Raw genomic sequence first — 19,028 nt, 5'->3', positions numbered from 1 at the left:
GCTTTCTACAGAAGCTGCCAGCCATGACGGGGGACATCACTTGTGAAGGAGTGCATAGAAGAGAGTGCCTGAAGGGATCACTGCACGCAGGTGGAATGTTGCTGGACACTCCAAGAGTCCTTGCCACTGATGATGTCTAGCCCAGCAGATTATCAGCAGGAAGGATAGGGGACTTGTTCCACTAAGGGCCAATCTCTGTGGGAGCTTTACAACATAAAAAACTTGAAGGAACCTGAAGTCAGCCCTAGGTGTCTAGCTGCTAGCTGCATGGTCAGGCAGCAGTAGTCCCAGGAGACGTTGTGAGGCATCCAATATGTGAATTTCAGCTTACTCTTCTGACCTTTCACTATCCTTAATCAGACACTTCATACAGCCACTGAGGCTGAGTTTCTCTGTAATGGTTTCTGTCTCTGATAAAGATATTAAAGAAGTTAGAAATTCTTAGAAATTAGCCTCTTAGAAATTCTTGCACTTTGAGAATTTCTTAGCCTCTTGGAAATTGTTGCATTTTCAGAATCATTACTTAAGAGCACACCTTTATGCAGTAATGGATTATTAGTGAAATAATTACAGGCATCATTTATTCATTTAACAGGCATTTATTGAGAAGGAAATACAGTGTAGTATTTTAGACTAGGGCTTCTTGAATCTTTGGTTTGGTTGCATCAAAATCTACTTGAGAGCTCTAGTGATAAGGAGCTCCACTCTTAGAGATTTCGATTTAGTAGGAGGCAGATGATTCTGATACACAGGCATCTTTGAGAACTTCTCATTAAGAGTAAGGGATACAGAGTCAGATAAACTTGTTTAAATCCCACCTATGCATTTAGTAGCTGTATAGTCTTATATCACTTAATTCTCTAGGTCTCAATATTTCTCATCTTTCAAATGGGTGTTGAAGGGATGGAGATATGTAGTACTTAGTACATTGGGTTGTTTGTCAGTTAAACAAACTGATGTAAGTGATGTTCTTACGCAGCTCATGACACAAGAACCAGTTACTGAGTGTTTTTTATTTCTACTGTTAGCCACAATGGAGAAAATAAAACAGCCTGTAAGCACTGTCCTCAAGGTGCTTAAATGGAGTCAGAATGACAGGGGATGTGCAAAATTATTGATAACTCAAGTTCTGTACTTATAGAAGGGCTCATATATTGCAAGAGCCCTTTATTTAGGCATTGGCACAAAACTCTTGAGGGAGAGAAGCCACTGAGAGGAGAGGAGTGACATCAGGAGAGGCAAATGCAGACTGTGTCCCTCCTCACCAAGGTTTCTCCTGGCAGACTACTTCTGGAGACTATAAGTGGGAAGCCCCATCTGAAATCATCTTGAATCATCTACTCCCAACATAGTCCTTTTATATCTTTTAGTGTTTAGGCAGCTTCCAGATCCATTCTTCATAACCAAACTTCCAGGTCTAAAAATTTCCATTCAGCATTCTTCTTTTTTTAATTGACAAAAATGTATGTATTTATGGCATACAACATGATGTTTCGAAATATGTATAATTGTCAAATGCCTAAATCAAGCAAATTATCATATGCATTAACTGACATACTTTTTTTTGTGGTGAGAACACTTAAAATGTACTTTCCTTTTAACTTTTAAGTATACAACATGCTGTTATTAACTATACTCACCATGTTATACAACAGATCTCCAGCCAGAACTCATTCCTCCTAACTCACTGAAATTTTGTATCCTTTGACCAACATCTCTCCATTCTTCCCTCCCACCTGCTCCCTTAATCACCAGTCCATTCTCTTCTACTCTATGAGTATGATTTTCCATATAAATGAAGTTATGCACTATTGGTCTTTCTGTACTTTGCTTATTTTACTTAATATAATGTCCTCTGGGTTCATCCACGTCGAAATGAAAATTTTCTTTGTTTTCAAAAACTGAATACTATTTCATACCACATTTTCTTCATCCACTTATTTGGTGATGGATTCTGAGGTTGATTTTGTATCTTGGTTATTGTGAATAATAGCATTATTCTTTTTTACTGACAGACACTGCAAGGTTAAAATCAAGAAACTGGAAACATCACATCAATTTTTAAGTATTTACATATGATGAATCTAAGGGTGTAATTGAGTTGTAACTCAGAGGATAAATGCTTGAGGTGATAGATACCACATTCTCCATGATGTACTTATTTCACATTGCATGCCCGTATCAAAACATTTCACATACTTCATTAATATATATACCTACTATGTACCCACAAAAATGGAAAATTAAAAAAACAACTTTTCAGAAGCAAAAAAATATAATGAATCCATGCTATTGATCTTAGGTTATAATCCTGGTTGTACAATCTGTCCAGGAGAGTAAAAATATTCTACAAATACTGTTTTGATGTCCAACTACATTTTATTTATTTATTTAATCATTCATTCATTCATTTATTATTTGAGGTGGAGTCTCGCTCTGTCACTCAGGCTGGAGTACAGTGGCACGATCTTGGCTCACTGCCTCCCAGGTTCAAGCTATTCTCGTTCCTCAGCCTGCCAAGTAGCTGGGATCACAGGCATGTACGACCATGCCTGACTAATTTTTGTATTTTAGTAGAGATGGGATTTCTCCATGTTGTCCAAGCTGGTTTTAATTTCCTAGGCTCAAGAGATCTGCCCACCTGGGCCTCCCAAAGTGCTTGGATTACAGGCATGAGCCACCGCACCTAGCCTCCAACTACATTTTCTAATGACTCTCACATCCTAAAATACCTACACAATTCTTTGTCAGAAATGTAGTCACATGTGGTCAAGAAAATATGGCCACTATTTACTGAGTACTCTTCTTGGCTTTTGGTAGATGTTAAAAAGTGTATCATTCCTACCCTTAGATGCCTTTCAACCTAAAGAGGAGACAAATATCTGCAAAAAGAAAACTAATAGTAGAAAGCATGAATGGTAAATGCTACGGATGTAGCTCAGAGTGGAGTGATAAAGCATGAAGATTTCATCAAAAGGATGGCATCGAGCTGAGCCTGAATGATATTACCTACCTTAAAGGAGCTCCTACTCGGTGCTAGGCAATAGCATTAACTCATTAAACTATTCCAATTAAACTTTGCAGACATTTGTTATTTTTTAGATAGGGAAATTGAGGCTCAAAGAGGTTAATTAACTTGTAAAAATTAGACAGTTAGGAAATGGCAGAGCCACAACTAAAATACACATGTCAGTCTCCAGAGTGGCTTAGCTGTAATAAGTCTGCTAGGAGAGGACAGGATTCAGCTCTGGTTGCCGGTAGGCTACAGAGGTGGCAAAGGTGTCAGCTAGGGGCTACAAAATAGAGTGGCAGATGGTGACAGTTAAGAGTTTGGAATTTGAAATCAGAAACTGGCTTTGAATACAATTTCCTAGCTGTATATTCTTGAGAAGTTGCTTAAACTCTCTAAGCTTCTGTTTCCTCACTGTAAAATGGGAAAAGTGATGTGTTTACCTCATTGAGCTGTTTCAAGGAATAAATGAGTTAAAGTATGTAAAATGACTAGCAAATTATTATCATTGTTATATTTCCTTTTTCATGACCTAACTATCCACTAAACATAATCTTAATTTAGTGGAAATAGGAAACTGATTTATCACCTCTTTGTGTTAAAAGGACAGGGCAGAGAAAGCAGAGGTCCCTAAAGATACTAAAGAAATTCATGCTTCTGCTTCTGGGGAAATGGGACCTACATTGACAGGGTCAACCCAGGGGTCTTGGTTTTATAGCTGGTTCTGCCCCAAGCTATAAGCTGAATAAAGTCATTATTAATCTCAAGGTTTCCAATATGGCTGTTGCTACTGAATTGTGCTTTGAAATCAACTGTAATATAAAATAGCTAGAGTTCACATGTATGAAGCTAAATGCTTCAACCCTTTTCTATAATTGATATTTGGATATGTCAATTCTAACAAAGGCTTCTTAGTTCCTCTAAGCCTCCCTTCTTTTCCAAAGATGATGCTTTTGAATGAGATGCTATTAGTGTTTAAAATGAATGAAGTAAACTTGCATGCTTTATTCCTGGTCACTTGCAGTGGCATGCTGTTACTTGTTAAATCCTTCGCCATCCAGGAAAAATGTTGCACTGTGTATTCATGAATTTGACACAAAAATTTAATATAAAGGAGCGAGGGCTGCTATTTAAGCCAGTCCAAACTTGAAATTCTACCTTCTCTTAATAAAGGGAATGTGGTGGCATGGCTATAAGGTCAAAAAGTTTTAATCCATTACATGTCTGTTAGAGAAAAATTAATGTGAATTATTGACATTCAGTATAGTAGCAATTGTGCAGCTTTGGGACTGTAAATTTCCAGGTTTATAAGTCTTTTTGTTTTTCTCTCTCCTAGTCTATGAAATCACCCTCTTTATCACATAATCAACATAGTAGTTATTATTACAAATTATTTAAAGTCAATACACTGTTTCACATGAAAAGAATGCTATTTAAATATAACCAAAAAGTTATTACTCATGATAAATAATTTGGATCTTAGGTTTAAAACTTCACATTTGAAATATGCTTCATAAAGTACAAAGAGAAAGCACTCTGCACACATGCAAGAGACATCCAGCTTCTTTAAGGGGGACTGTCAGGAAGGACTGGTAGAAGTAATGCCTAAGTTGAGTATTCTAGATGAATACTACTTGCTTTGGATTCAGCAAGTAGATTCAACTAAGGAAACCCTTGACTTTACTCATGCAATTTTTTGCTTGATTTCCCCTTTCCTCCCCCAACTCCTGGTGAACTCCATCCTACTCATCTTTTAGGGCCAGGTCAAATGTCATGTCATATCACTTTTCTTCATACCTCTTCACCATACCCCGGGTGGAATAAATTATTCCTTCATCCAGGTCTTCATTTTCACTTTGAAGATACTTCTTATGGCATTTAACACTAATTCTTCAATTTATTAACTCACTAAAATACAAATATTTATGAAGTAGCTGGTGGAAGACGTATGTGTGCTAAGCAAGAGAGACAGGATACCTGCCCATCCTAGAGGAGGAATCAGCAATTTAATACAGTGTGATAATCACACAGAGGACAGAAGATAGGCATCATAGGAATCTCACTGAGTCAGGAAAGATTCCTTAAGAAAAGTGAACATACTGGCTGGTGTGGTGGCTTACACCTGTAATCCCAGTACTTTGGGAGGCTGGGGCAGGTGAAGCGCTTGAGTCCAGGAGTTCCAGACCAGCCTGGGCACCATGGAAAAATCTCATCTCTCCAAAAATACAAAAAATTAACCAGGCATGGTGGCAAATGCCAGCTACTTGGGAGGCTGAGATGAGATCACCTGAGCCTGGGAGGTCAAGGTTGCAGTGAGCTGAGATCATGCCACTGCACTCTAGCATGGGTGACTGAGTAAACCTCTGTCAAAAAAAAAAAAAAGAAAAAAAAAAGAAAAAAGAAAAGTGACATATATAACTAAGATCTGTAAAATAAGAAGGAACCAGCGAGCAAAGTGTTAGGGTGGGAAAGAAGAATATTCTAGGCAGAAGGAATGCTGAGCATCAAGGTCTAGAGGTAATAGAGAATAAGGATGATGCTCTGGAGAGGAATACTGGCAAGAGTTTGGTGAGTGAATAGAGAAATGGCAAGAGATGAGCTTGGAGAGGTAAGCGGTGGCAGATGGTAGAGGGCAGTCTAAACTATGTCGAAGATACGGACTTCATCCACGAAGCAATGTGTAGTCACTGAAGGATTTCATATAGTGGAGTGACTTGATGAAAGGTTGGTTTTAGTAATAGACCTCTGGCAACAGAAGGCAGAATAAACTACGACGGTGAACACAGGTACACAAAGAACAGCTAGGAGAATGTGGCCATAATCCAGTATACATATGTAAAGATAACTACTCGACAGTTATTATTTAGGTAACTGAGTCCCAGTCAAGAGTAAAACTGTGTCTTATTCATCTTTGATTTCCTTAGTTGAATCTACTTGCTGAATCCAAAGCAAGTAGTATTCATCTTTGTGCTCATTGCATCTGTCAACAATGACTACCATGAAGTTCAATGTAATTAACATTGATCTAGATCCAAGGAAAACACGGAGATTGAATAACATATTTCATCGTTTCTACAGAGACCATTTATAGTAAGTTCTGTTGTGGGAAATTTCTTTTACTTTGCAGGAGCCCTTGAATGGCTGTTTCAGGCAAAAGTTAAAGCTTGATATAACACTGGAATAAACAAAATTAAATGTATTTTTCATTAAGACACATGCTGACATTTTTAAATCCTTGCTCCCATCCATCGTAGTCTCAAGCTTAATTTCCCTCCTCAGCACTGGGCAAGTCATTTTGTATTGAATTATTTGGTCTGAATTTAGAAGGCTTTCGCTGGGATGAAGTTAATAAAGTAAGTCTTTAAGTGTCATATAGTCTTATTTTATTGTCTTTTTTTCTCTGAATTCGAAGTATTTTACAGCTGTTGCAGAGTAAGAAATGTCAGCTTCATTGGACATGAGGGAGAAATTTCAAACAGAGCAGGAAGCAATTATGTATTCAAGGTCAGGCAGAGCAAGAAACATGCATCAGTGTTCCTACCTAAAGCAGGCAACTACTGTATATGTGCACAGTTGCTTAAAACAATTTGGAGGGCAGGTGTGGTGGCTTATGCCTGTAATCTCAGCACTTTGGGAAGCCAAGGCAGATCACTTGAGGTCAGATCACTTCGAGACCAGCCTAGGCAACATGGTGAAATCCCATCTCTACTAAAAATACAAAAATTAGCCAGGCATGGTGGCACATGTCTGTAATCTCAGTTACTAGGGAGGCTGAGGCATGAGAATCACCTGAACCCAGGAGGCGGAGGCTGCAGTGAGCCGAGATCATGCCACTGCACTCCAGGCTGGGTGACAGAGCAAAACTCTGTCTTAAAAACAAAACAAAACAAACTAGCATGTAAAGTTAAAGAAAAATGCCCAAATTACTGGAGAGAGTAGCTTTCATAGAACATAACTGATAGCAAGATTTTCTATTTTAGACATAAGTGAAACATACATAACCCATTCTGTTTTTTCCTTGGCGACTGTTTTCAAGGACCTTGGATTTTTGAAAAAAGCTATCATAAAGCCACCTTTTCTCGGTGTTAGACATGAGCAGAAATGCCTATATATAGGTGAATAATGTGTGCCTGCTACTTTAAAAAGGCAGAACAATTTCAATATAAAGGTGTATACTGATTAATATTACTTAAGTAAAAGTACATGAAGGTTGGATAAAATAGCTTTTGGATATATTATGTACTTCTATTATAAAGAATTCATTTAATTTTACATACTTTACATAAGAGAAACTGGCTATTAGTATTTTCCCTATGTTATGCTATGGTATAGTATAATATAGCGATAAATTACAGAGCAATACAGATCTTTTTAACATTGAGGATTTTTTGAGTTTTGTCCCAGGAGTCAATGCTCAGCTACGATTTCTGTCCAGTTGATGGTAACTTGAAAGCAAGACTGTTAGGTTGACTGATGGAAGGTAGTCAACCTATCCACATGGGCCAAATTCCATAGGAATATCACTTCAGAAATCAGACCATCAGCTATCTTTTAGGCCATAATTATGTGTAAGGTATTGTGGTAGAGTTGAAGATAACACAATACGCCTCTATCAAAAAAGCCTGCATATTCTAAGTGTCAAAGAGGTGGACACACTCACACACACACACACACACACACACAGAGAGAGAGAGAGAGAGAGAGAGAGAGAGAGAACAAGAGGAATCTTTTAATGAGGCCAAGACTATACCTGGCTCCCTCCCAGTGTCTACTAGAGTACTGGGCACGAGTAAATTCTGAAAAAAAAAAATACTTCTTAATAAATAGATGACTTCACCAAAACAAAAGATTTTATGGTTAAGACTGGGAAATGGAGGGTGAATAGGAGGGACTGAGGAAAGTTAGGAAGGCAGGACAAGTGGAGATAAGTGTGAGGAATAAATTGTAGATCACTATGTTTGGTATGGAAAGTTTAATCTAAGAAACCAGTAGATGCACAGTTAAAAAAATAAGGTGAAGGCAAACTGTGTATATCTAGCCTGCCTATGCAATGAATTTGTATTTGGTTTAACAATTACTGGGAATGTGAAAAATATTTTTAAGAGAAGAGGCATGCTCCATTTTTATTTCCTAAGAAGGGTTAACCTTGAAGTTATGTGCAGGGCAGAGTGGAAGAGAAAGAAATTAGAGGCTGTAGGGCCTGATAGAAATCCATTACAAATGTTCAGAGATAAAAAGTGAAACTTGGGTTATGATGGAGGGGTAAGGGAACAGAGATAAAAAGTGAAACTTGGGTTATGATGGAGGGGTAATGGAATTTTCCCTTTCCTAAGCTAAAGGAGCTTATTCATCTTACCATTATCATTTTCCTCACCATTCAACATCTCTTTAGGGAGCACTTAGTATGTGCTGACCATTGTACAATGTAGCAATTTATCTGCACCCTTCCATTTCATACTTAAAACAAGATTATGGAACATGAAGCTATTATTTCCAATTTATATATGGGATACTTAAGTTAATAGGAGGTCAATTCCTTACTCAAAGTCACAGTGATAGCAAAATGACTATAATTAGGATGTGTTTGAGCCTGAAGCTTCTTAGTGCTTCTCTTCAGCGGATATGCAATGTAGGAAAAGTCTATATAATGTGCTGATAACTAGGCAATAGTCAAAGAGAGAAGGAAAGGTTGAAGATGATACTGAACTCTCAGTAAGGGACATTGGAAGAATATGGGTAACATCAATGAACTCAGTAAGATAAAAGCTTCAAAATAACAAAAGCTAATACTTTCAGTGGGGCTAATATAAGCTGGCACTATAGTAAATAATCTATATTAACTATTATATTAAGGACAAAGAAGCTCAAAGAAGAAATACAGATTGTGCAAAATCGCAGGTGGTACATAGCAAAGGCAGTACATAATAACATGGACAGCTGTACTCTGGAGCCTAAAAGCCCAACTGTAGCAGAAACATTGTACTAGGAATACTTCAGTTTGTTTTTAGAGAAATCACACTTGAGGGACAGCAGTGCCATCTGCTTATTATTTACTGGTTTGCCTACTTTGAAAAAATTTATTCCACACCTTACTTGAAAGCAATTTCTAAGCACTTTATAGAAATAAACTTCTACATAATGTAATATAAGGCATTTAAAATGAAGTGGCTAGCATACATGTTTACATATATAAAGATAGGTTCAAATAGCAGTAGTTTTTTTTTTTTGAATGATAGATGATCAGAGATCTTAATTTAAAATAATTGAGGCTTTTCTTTTCCTCAGGATTTCCATAACTGTTACAGTTTCTACTATCAGAATAAAATATAATTTCTGGCATGGCGCGAGGCGGCGGGTACTGTGGGGAAGAAAACAACAGAAGAAATCAGTGAGGAAAGTGGAGCAAAGGGAAAATAAAGTAGACAACCAATCGAAGCTAGGAGTGAGACCAGAACACAATGGCCATGCTTTTGACATAACGTCATGAAAAACTGGAATTAATGCAAACATCGGGACCTTGTTCCTAATCTGAAATTCTTTGGACTCTGAAGCGCCTCTCCTCTCCACTGAACAGAGAACCAGCCATTAGCCATAGCGAGTCACAGCATCATTTTCCACTGTGCAAAACCTGACTTAATTGGAATCAACAAGGCCAGAACAAACTTCTGAATGTATGCCAGTCCCTTTTCATGAAGGGACTGGGCAGTCAATTGGATTGGAGCTTGAATAAACCATGTTTTGGAAATCACTGGGGGGCGCTGTTTTCCATCAAATCTTCCTTTCTCAGGAAAGCCAGCCTCTCCCATGCATATCTTACTGAACTCAAGGGTACAAATTACTCACGGAAATGAATTGGGTTCCCTATAATATTCACTTTTTTCTCTTCAATGTCTCTATCCCATATTTGCTCTGTAGAAGCAGGAATTTCCCTGGGCCTGTTCACCACTGTATCTGCAGTGCTTAGCACAGTGCCTTACAGTAGGAACTCTAAAATGTTTGCTGAAGGAGCACTCGAATGGAGCCAAAATGAAATTATCATTGGCAAAAGTAAAGAACTCCTTAAACCCACAAAATTTTAATGTTGTTCTTCCAAACAATAGATGACTACAGCATAATGTATCACCATTCAGGTAACCAAATGTTGTTTTGCCCACATCAAACTCTATGGTTTATTAATTGTATCTATATGCTTAAAAATTAAGCAATACATTTCCAAATGTAAGAAATTTATATTTGAGAAACACATTTTCCTCCCAGCGTTTTCTTTATAACCTGGCACATGAAACTAGGAATTACAATTTCTCATTTTAAGTTTTAAGCTATTTCTATAGACACCTCGTTAGGAAAAACAAATCTCAAGGGCTCATAATTTTTTCTTTCATATCTTCAAATCTCAGAAGATTCTGGGAGCCATTGTTTTCTTTTTGTACAGTAAGCAATCTCTGATATTCCAAAGCCCTGGAGTCCTGACCTATAATATTCTAGATCATCATAGCACTTGTAAAGATAATTACTCTTCTTCATCCACTTACTCACCTCCTCCTGTGACGGAAGAATACTACTACTACTGCTAATCATCACCATAATTATCATTATTGACAATTTACTACTGCTGGCCACTGTGCAAATCTATCTACATGCCGTATCTTTTTAATGCTCTGAGGTGAGTGTTAAAAGTCATCTAGTTCAGCCCTGAAAGTATGATTTATGAATGCTCTCTACAACTCTTCCCCACTGGGAGGGACCAACTAGTAAATAGGGTACTGCAGGCCTGAAGTTACTGCAACAGAGAAGAAAACCAGGCACTGCTGCTGCTCAGAGGAGGAGAGCCATCTCTCTGGGAACGACAGAGAGTATGTCTAACAGAAGGGATGGCTAAGCTGAGTCTTGAAAGATGAGAGAGGATTTGCCATGTGGTCCTCACAATAAAGAAGAATTGGGTAAATATTAGGTAAGAAAGTTTGGTAAGAATTGTGGCTGTATCAAGACTCTCGATTAGCTTGGAATTGGAGGTAGGATGCAGAAGGAGGAGAGCATTTGCAAAGGGCTCATTTTTACATCTGATATTAAACTGGTCTGTTCTTACACTTCATACTACAGGTAAAACATTTAATTTGGGAGAAGATGGTTCTATTTTCTGAACTGTAGAATGGAAAGAAGTTATTAAATAATAACTATTGCAATCTTTCCACATGTTAAGCACAGTATGTACCATTGTACATGTATTAAAACAAATTCATGAGGTAGATAATATTTTTCAGTTATACAAAAGAGAATATGGAAACTTAAATTTGCCCAATGTCATGCAACTTGTATGCCTATGAGCCATTCATTGACTCAATTAATTAATGTTTCTTGAGAGCCTGTGATGTATCCGACAAAATTAGTTCAGTTGGCTTCAAAAACATTTGTTTTAACCACTGCATGGCCTTTCCTTTAGGACCAGAAAGACAATACTCTTCTTCATATCTATAATTACCTTTAGAACTCTCAGATGACTTACAACCAAGTCCTGTTCTATAGAAGTCAAAGTGTAAGGCCACTAAACACATTTACTGTCCAGATCATTATGAAGATTTAACACAGGCTATGAATCATTCATTGTCATAATGTTCTGAGCTCTGATTGAAATAATCGTGTAGGGCTTTTTACTTAGAAAGCCCACTTCTCAGGGTGGTTATAACCTAGCAGTTAATATTTTTCCTATGTGAAGTAGAGTTCAGACAAGGGAGTGCTTTACTCCTGCAAAGCAGTATGCACAAAATAGCTATTACATCCTAAAATGATCACATGAGATAGATAATTAAATAAGAGGGGATTTGGTGCTTAAACCTAGGGTTGTGGTTGAAAAATTTCTTATGGTGTTTAATTGGTTGCTTCATAGAGTCTGATTAAATGCAACAAATAATAAATAATAATCATTAATATTTCCCTTTTAATCATTCACATAGCAAAGACTTAGTGAAGATAAATGATTGACCTTTTGCCACTGCCGGTAAGCAATGGAGACAGGATTTAATCTTAGCTGTTTGACTCTAGGGCCCATTCTCTTAACTGTATCATTATAGTCCCACCTTTATAGGATGGTGGTGAAAGATACATGAAATAAGGCCGGTAAAGGGTTTAGCATGGTATGTGTCAAAAAGTGCTCAGTTCTAAAATCAGCTTCTTCAACAAATATGTATTGAATGCTGCATAGCTACCAAGCACTGTTCTTGGCATGGAAGATACAGCAGTGAGTAAATAAAACAGACATACATTGTTGGCTCATGGAGCTACTATATTAGTTGGAGAACCACACAATAAGCATGCTAAGTAAATATACTATGCTAGATTATGATAATGTGCTATGGGAAAAAAATAATCCAAGACAGAGGTCAACAGGAAGGGTCTAGGTGAGGTTGTGATTTTAGATCCTGGAAAGCCTCAGTAGTTGCTATTTGATTAAAGCCTAATGCCTGGAGGAAAGCATGCCAGAGTGGTAAGGAACTAGGACAAGAGCTCCACAGTGGGCAGAGACGTCCAAGTTCCAGGAACTTCAGGAAGCCAGGGAGGCTGGAGGAATGAGTGAGCTAGGACAGCAGCCAAGTAGAGGGCAGACATTAATGGGAAAACGGTGTGTGCAGACCATGCTGTGCTTTTTAGGCCATTTTGCATTGATTTAAGCTTTTACTCAGGGTGGGTAGAAAGCCACTGAGGGAGCTGAGAGGGGCAGTGCCCGGATCTGACTTAGGTTTTAACATTACACACTGACTGCTCTAGTCAAAGGAGAAGGCTGAGCATAAGGGAGAAATTAAGCGGACTGGTTTGGAGGTCACTGCAAAAGCCCAGCTTGGAGATGGTAGTGGTTCAGACCAGAGTGGGAGCAAGGGAGGTGGCGACAGGACTAAATGCAAGGTGATGGTAAACTTTTTTGGGTTGATGTTTCATCAGAATCACAGGATCTACGTAAGTTGAGGTGAGATGCAGAGCCACATTGATCTGATGACGTGTTAAACTTCACTGTTTGACCCTAAAATGTACAAAGCTCCCACTCTAAGCAGGGCATTGGGCCAGACACTGCAGCTGCAACACTCTGAGGGTGTCCATGCCCTCAGAGAGCTGTCCTTCTATTAAGAGGTTACTAGTTACACCATAACCATATGTGCTGCAGAATATGGCTAATAGCACATTTGTTCAACAAATATGCACGGCCTGTACAGTTTTAGGGGCTGCAGATAGACCTGAGGATAGAATAAACAAACATTCTGCCTTCCCAGAGTTTATATTCTAGCAGAGAGGAACCAAAATCAGCATGATAACCATGTACATTATATCGCATGTTAAAAGGTAATAATGAGAGACTTCATGACGATCTAGCCCACACCTGTGCAACACTGTCATGGTGAAAACTTAGAAACAATGCACTGTCCATGTAAAGGGGAACAGCTTGGGCTGCATGCAGTGATCCGCAACTGTAATCCCAGCACTTTAGGAGGCTAAAGCGAGGGGATCGCTTGAGGCCAGGAGTTTGAGATCAGCCTAGGCAAAATAATGAAAGCCTGTTTCCACAAATGAACAGAAACAAACAAAAATTGCTAGGCATGGTATTTGGGACGCTGAAGTAGGAGGATCACTTGAGCCCAGAAGGTTGAGGCTTCAGTGAGCTATTATGGTACCACTGCACTCCAGCGTGGGTGACAAGTGAGACCCTATCCCTAAACAAAACTTTAAAAATAAAAATAAGTGCCAGGTGCGGTTGCTCATGCCTGTAATCCCAGCACTTTGGGAGTGGATCACGAGGAGCGGGTGGATCACAAGGTCAAGAGATTGAGACCATCCTGGCCAACAGGGTGAAACCCCGACTCTACTAAAAATACAAAAAGTTAGCAGGTGGGCATGGTGGTGCATGCCAGTGGTCCCAGCTACTTGGGAGGCGGAGGTTGCAGTGAGCTGAGATCGTGCCATTGCACTCCAGTCTGGGTAACAACAGTGAAACTCTGTCTCAAAATAAAATAAAACAAAATAAAATAAAAATAAAAAAGGGACTAACTTAATAAAGTGGTATGTCCAGTTTACAAATTACTATGCAATAGTGTAAAAACACATAGAAGATCTACCTGAACCAATGAGGCTAGCTGCACCTCAAAACTTTTAAAGAGCAAGATGATGAAGTAGAAAGTATATCATTCATGTAAAAAACTAAATAGATTATACATATATATATATAGATATATACACATATACATACACATCTATGTGGATGTTTATGTACATACATGTATAAAAACATTTTGGAAAAGTATATGAGGTAATGGGGTCCATCTCACTGAGGAATCAAAAGTCTTCCTGGATGCCTTACAGGGTTCATTGCAAGCCCTGTGGGGAATGTGTCTTGGGTAGGCGAGCAGTTCATTCTCCAGCACTTGGTGGCCATTGCATGATGCACACTGTGTGGCCCTCTGCGGGATAAATCTAACCTTGATCACAACTCTGACAAATAATATACCTGGATCAATTTCTGGAAATGCTGAGACCCTTTGGGTACACAGGATAGGTGCTGGGTGAAAATGGGATTTCTCCTCTCTCCCCTGTTTCCAAGACTTTCCTGTGGGTGGGTGACTGAAGCCCTATTCTGGTCTCCTTTTCCTCATGGATTATCATCTCGCCCACTCATTCAGCCTTCTCAAGATTGGTTAATGAGATGAACCACTCCAGTCAAGTGCTAGCAGATAGAGAGGTTGGCATTTTAAAGCTTTCTCATCCCCCAAATGCATGAGTTTTATTTTAAAAGTGGGATAGAAGACAGAAGCATTGCATTAAGATTGTATATGAGAAAACACTGTTACCCATAAACCACTGTAAACATATTCCATTATTAAAATGATTAATATTTGCTCCCCCACCCTCTCCACTGTGCAGAGATGAAATGTTATTGTTATTATTAACCTTCTCACCTCCTCTATGGTACAGACTGGGAATGCTATTAATAGTCTCCCCCTCCCCGACCCAGTTCTTTCTGTTACCATGAAGTAATTTGGATGGACTGTGCTGGGTTTAAAAGGCCAAGGATTTTTCATCTTCCTTATTCCAAGTAGCATTCTTTCTCCTTATTGTTGAAATTTACAAAGTACTTGAATACAATGCACATACTATACACATCTCACCTTTTATATGAAAAAACTGGGGCTCAAAATTGTGCACTTATCCAAGTTGGTACAAATCTGGAATTTAACCCAAATCTTCTCCCAGACATTGTGTTCATGTAGCACAACCCACGCTTTGGCTCTGAAGGATTCTTTCCCACATAGACTTTCTCTCCTAAAGTCTAGCCCAGAACAGAAGAGTGTTTGCTTCTCTTTTGACTCAAGGGCACATGAGGGTGCTGGCTGGTCAACGGAGGTAGACCAGCAGCAAAGATTAGGTTTGTGATGTCCATGCCTCATGGGAGGGGAGTCTGTGCATGGGAACAGACAAGCAGCACCGTGGGTGCACTCCTTGAGGCTCTTTGCTCCTGTGTTTCTCTGTGCATGTGTTTGTCTCTGTGCCATTCTCTCAAGTCTTTAAACAGGATGCTCCCTCATTTCCAGGGCTTTACATGTCCTCTTCCCTTTGCAAAGTCCTGTCTTCCTTAAATTCTAATCATCTCAGCTCCAGTGTAATTGACTCAATGCAATTGTTGGTTGAGTTGTGTCCCTCAAAAATATGCTTAAGTCCTAACTCCCAGTACTACGGAATGTCATCCTACTTGGAAATAGAGTCTCTGCAAATGTAATCAAGATAACTGGTGTCCTTCTGAAAAGGAAAATTTAGACACAAACATACAGATACATCCAGGGGAGAATGTCATGTACAAATGAAGGCAGAGATTGGGGTATTGTGTCTACAAATCAAATACATCAAGGAATGCCAGTAACCATCAGAAGCTAGGAGAGAAGGACAGAATAGTCTTCTCAGAGCTCCAGAAAGAACCAAGCTTGCTGGCACCCAGTTTTGGACTTCTGGCCTCCCAAACTGTGAGAGGATACATTTCTGTAGTTTTAAGCCACCAGTTTGTGGTAATTTGTCACGGCAGCTCTAGAAAACGAATACAGATCTTCTGAGATTTTCAGATCAGGCCAGGTTCTTCTAGTGCATGTTTTCACAACATCAGCTGTTTTTCTAAATAGCATGTATCACAGCTTGTGGTTATATATTTGATTTTTTAAATCAATATTTATCTCCTCCACTAAAATGAAAAGACTTGTGAAAGCAGGGAGAGTGTCTGCTCATACTACCAACTAATATAAAAACAGTATGATAAACATTTTTTAAATGAAAGAAAGAGTAAATGAATGAATGGATTGATGAATGACAAGAAGAGAGTACAGCATTTGTAATTTTGGCCTGGGGACATGGGGAACCTGTCAGTTTGAAAGCATAATAAAGCTCACTCTCTCTTTCTCCGTTTAGATTTGAACAATGGTCTTTCAAAAAGTCTATGGGTAATGATAAGATTGACAAAACAGTTCATAATATCAGGAAAAACTGTCAACACTAACACTGATGATAATTACTGTAAAACTGTGACAAATGAAAACAAATCATTTCTCTTAGAGAAAATGAATGCCCTTTATCTTATATCTTATTAAACAGCACAATCATTATTACCTGTGCCATCAATTTTGTATACCATCTAAAATTATAAGCAATTTTTATTTGATGGAAACAGTAAAATTATACATTTTTCCTATCTTTAGAGTTAGCTGTTTATAAATATAATGTATACACATATCATAAAAATTACTGGAAGAATGAAGCCGCTCTAGGCTTAAGGACAAGAATCCTGGAGTCAGACCCCAGGCTTAAAGACCAGCTCTTATCACTTACCAACTGTGTGACTTTGGACACGTTACTCAGTGTCTCTCTGCTCAGCTTTTAATTTCTGCCTCATAGAGTAGCTGTTTGGATGTATCTAATCAAGTACTACTGTTCATGTAAACACATACAAAAGTAATTGACACACTGTAAACTTCCATACATTTTCACCATTAATATTATCAGACATCTGACATTTGATGAGATCGTGGTGAGTTGTCATTCAGCTATTCTCATCTACTTACATCAGAACTACACATTATAAATCATTTTTCCTTTTCATTTTTAAGAATTAGAAAGCAATGAACAAAATAGGTGAGTGATGTGTGGGATTAAGAGTGGCAAAGAGATATCATAAACACATTTCTTTTTAATTAAAAAAGGGCTGGAAACATAATTAATCTTTTAATTTGTGGCAAGAGAATAAGAGGCACAAAATAAAATGTTAAAATAATTTTAAAAAACCGAATTGGAATTAAAACTCCCTGCTTTCATTCTTTTGAAAGCATTAATTTATTTTACGGTAGATTTTTAAGTTCATGTTTTTGCACTTTGGTTTTAATCCCATCAAGTCAAAATTTCAAACGACTATTAAAATATCAGGTTAACTAAATGGTTTGAATCCTTAGAATTGCAATCAATTTGGGGGGTTATACTTCTGATCAAACATATAGAATTACAGAAAATCAAAACAATTAAGCACATCTGGTTGGTGGACCCTTCTCAAATAAATCATTTCTACTAACTACATTTTCAAGAACTTGGTTGTTGAAGTTTCAGATAGGTGAAGTTTACGACGGACAGTGGATTAATAGCATCTCTTCACTGGCAGCTCAGCTGTATCAATTCCCACATCTCCTCTCCCAAGAGAGCCAATTAATATTTTTAAATTTGTATCAGAACAGCCAGGCTAGAGCTTAGCTCTTCTGCTGGTGTCAAATGTGATCACTCTCATTCAACCTGAGATTTAATGTTGACTTGCCTGCTGAAAATCACGACTGCCTACACTGGGAAAATACCACGTTTTAAAAGAAAACTCCTTTAATGATCCATTTTGGCTAGAGAGGATCAAGTTTATTTTCCAGGAGGATGCCAGCAGCTTGTGCTCTTTTTGGGTGTCTCCAATCTTGTCTTTGTGGTTAATTGTGGAATCACAGATATCATGGGCAACTAAAATAGGAACAGGACTCCTTGATGGGCTGTCTACACCATAAGCAGTCATTACCCCAGGTCAGCACTTCCTGAGAGATAAAGAGGCTGTACAGGAAAATTAGCAAACCAACAAGATGCCTACAGATCCTATAATTGTCTAGTGAAATTGATAGTCTATGCTTGTCAAAGCTGCTGTTTGGCAGTCTCCCTTCCTGTCTCCCCCTCCCTGCTGGTGGCTGGCAATTTCCATCTGCAGCTTTTACAGTTTGATGTGTAATTTGGCCTCTCATGTCTCCCAGAATGTGTCTTTGTGTCACTTCCACTTTTGAGATTGCATCTTTCTCAAACTTATCTCTTGGTATTGTTCAGATTTACTCTTCTTTGCTGTTGAATAGCCAGAATTCATCTTTGAAAAATTTACTGTGAAAATAAAAACAACTGTCAAATGAAGAAAATAAAACACAGAGAACTAAACTGTTTTGTCGGGCATAGGAATTAAATTTTACGTCTGTTGTACTTTTGATGAAAGTAGGCACATATGGGCTCAAAGCCTATCAAATTGTGACAAATTTTGTGTTTGTTTAAGGTTCTACACTGGAGGCTGAATAACTTGGAGGCACAGGATAAAAAAGCACATGCAAGCAAGCCAATTTGTTTTATATGTAACCATTTTAGATGCAGGATCAGACGGATTTTCTCCCTTCATCGTCAAATTTATGCTAGAGATGAGTATTCATGATCAAGCTAGACTCAAAACAAACTAACAATGCAGTAAGTATTAACACCCAGGACTCTTAAGGAATGATTTTTTTTTTGTACCAAATTTGGCAGTTTATAGACGGTTGCCAATGATCCAACTAAATTAAGTGCTCTTGAATACAAGCTTAAATAAAGAAAAGCCTATTTTGTGGAAGAGGCTAAAAAAGAAAAGCAAAATGGCACTGATTGCCTGGCTTCCTTCCACACCTATCTCTAAGGTAGAAGACTCTCAAGGATCCAGACTTCCTTTTTTTTTTTTTTTTTTTTTTTT

The 19,028-nt window shown here is 38.2% G+C and overlaps 1 protein-coding gene across 1 annotated transcript in view; it reads right to left on the bottom strand.

Annotated features, from left to right (window-relative positions):
- JAKMIP2 (janus kinase and microtubule interacting protein 2) overlaps positions 1 to 19,028 on the bottom strand; it is a gene marked incomplete at its 3' end in the record, with an annotated part of 163,351 nt that overhangs the window by 64,459 nt on the left and 79,864 nt on the right. The window contains exon 2 of the mRNA XM_017511171.2: positions 14,499 to 14,714. The remainder of the gene's footprint in view (positions 1 to 14,498; positions 14,715 to 19,028) is intronic.

The sequence above is a fragment of the Cebus imitator genome, unplaced genomic scaffold (genome assembly GCF_001604975.1).
Source record: "Cebus imitator isolate Cc_AM_T3 unplaced genomic scaffold, Cebus_imitator-1.0 Scaffold444, whole genome shotgun sequence".
In the NCBI taxonomy this organism is placed as follows: Eukaryota; Metazoa; Chordata; class Mammalia; order Primates; family Cebidae; genus Cebus; species Cebus imitator.
This window is presented reverse-complemented; position numbering and strand designations above follow the sequence as displayed.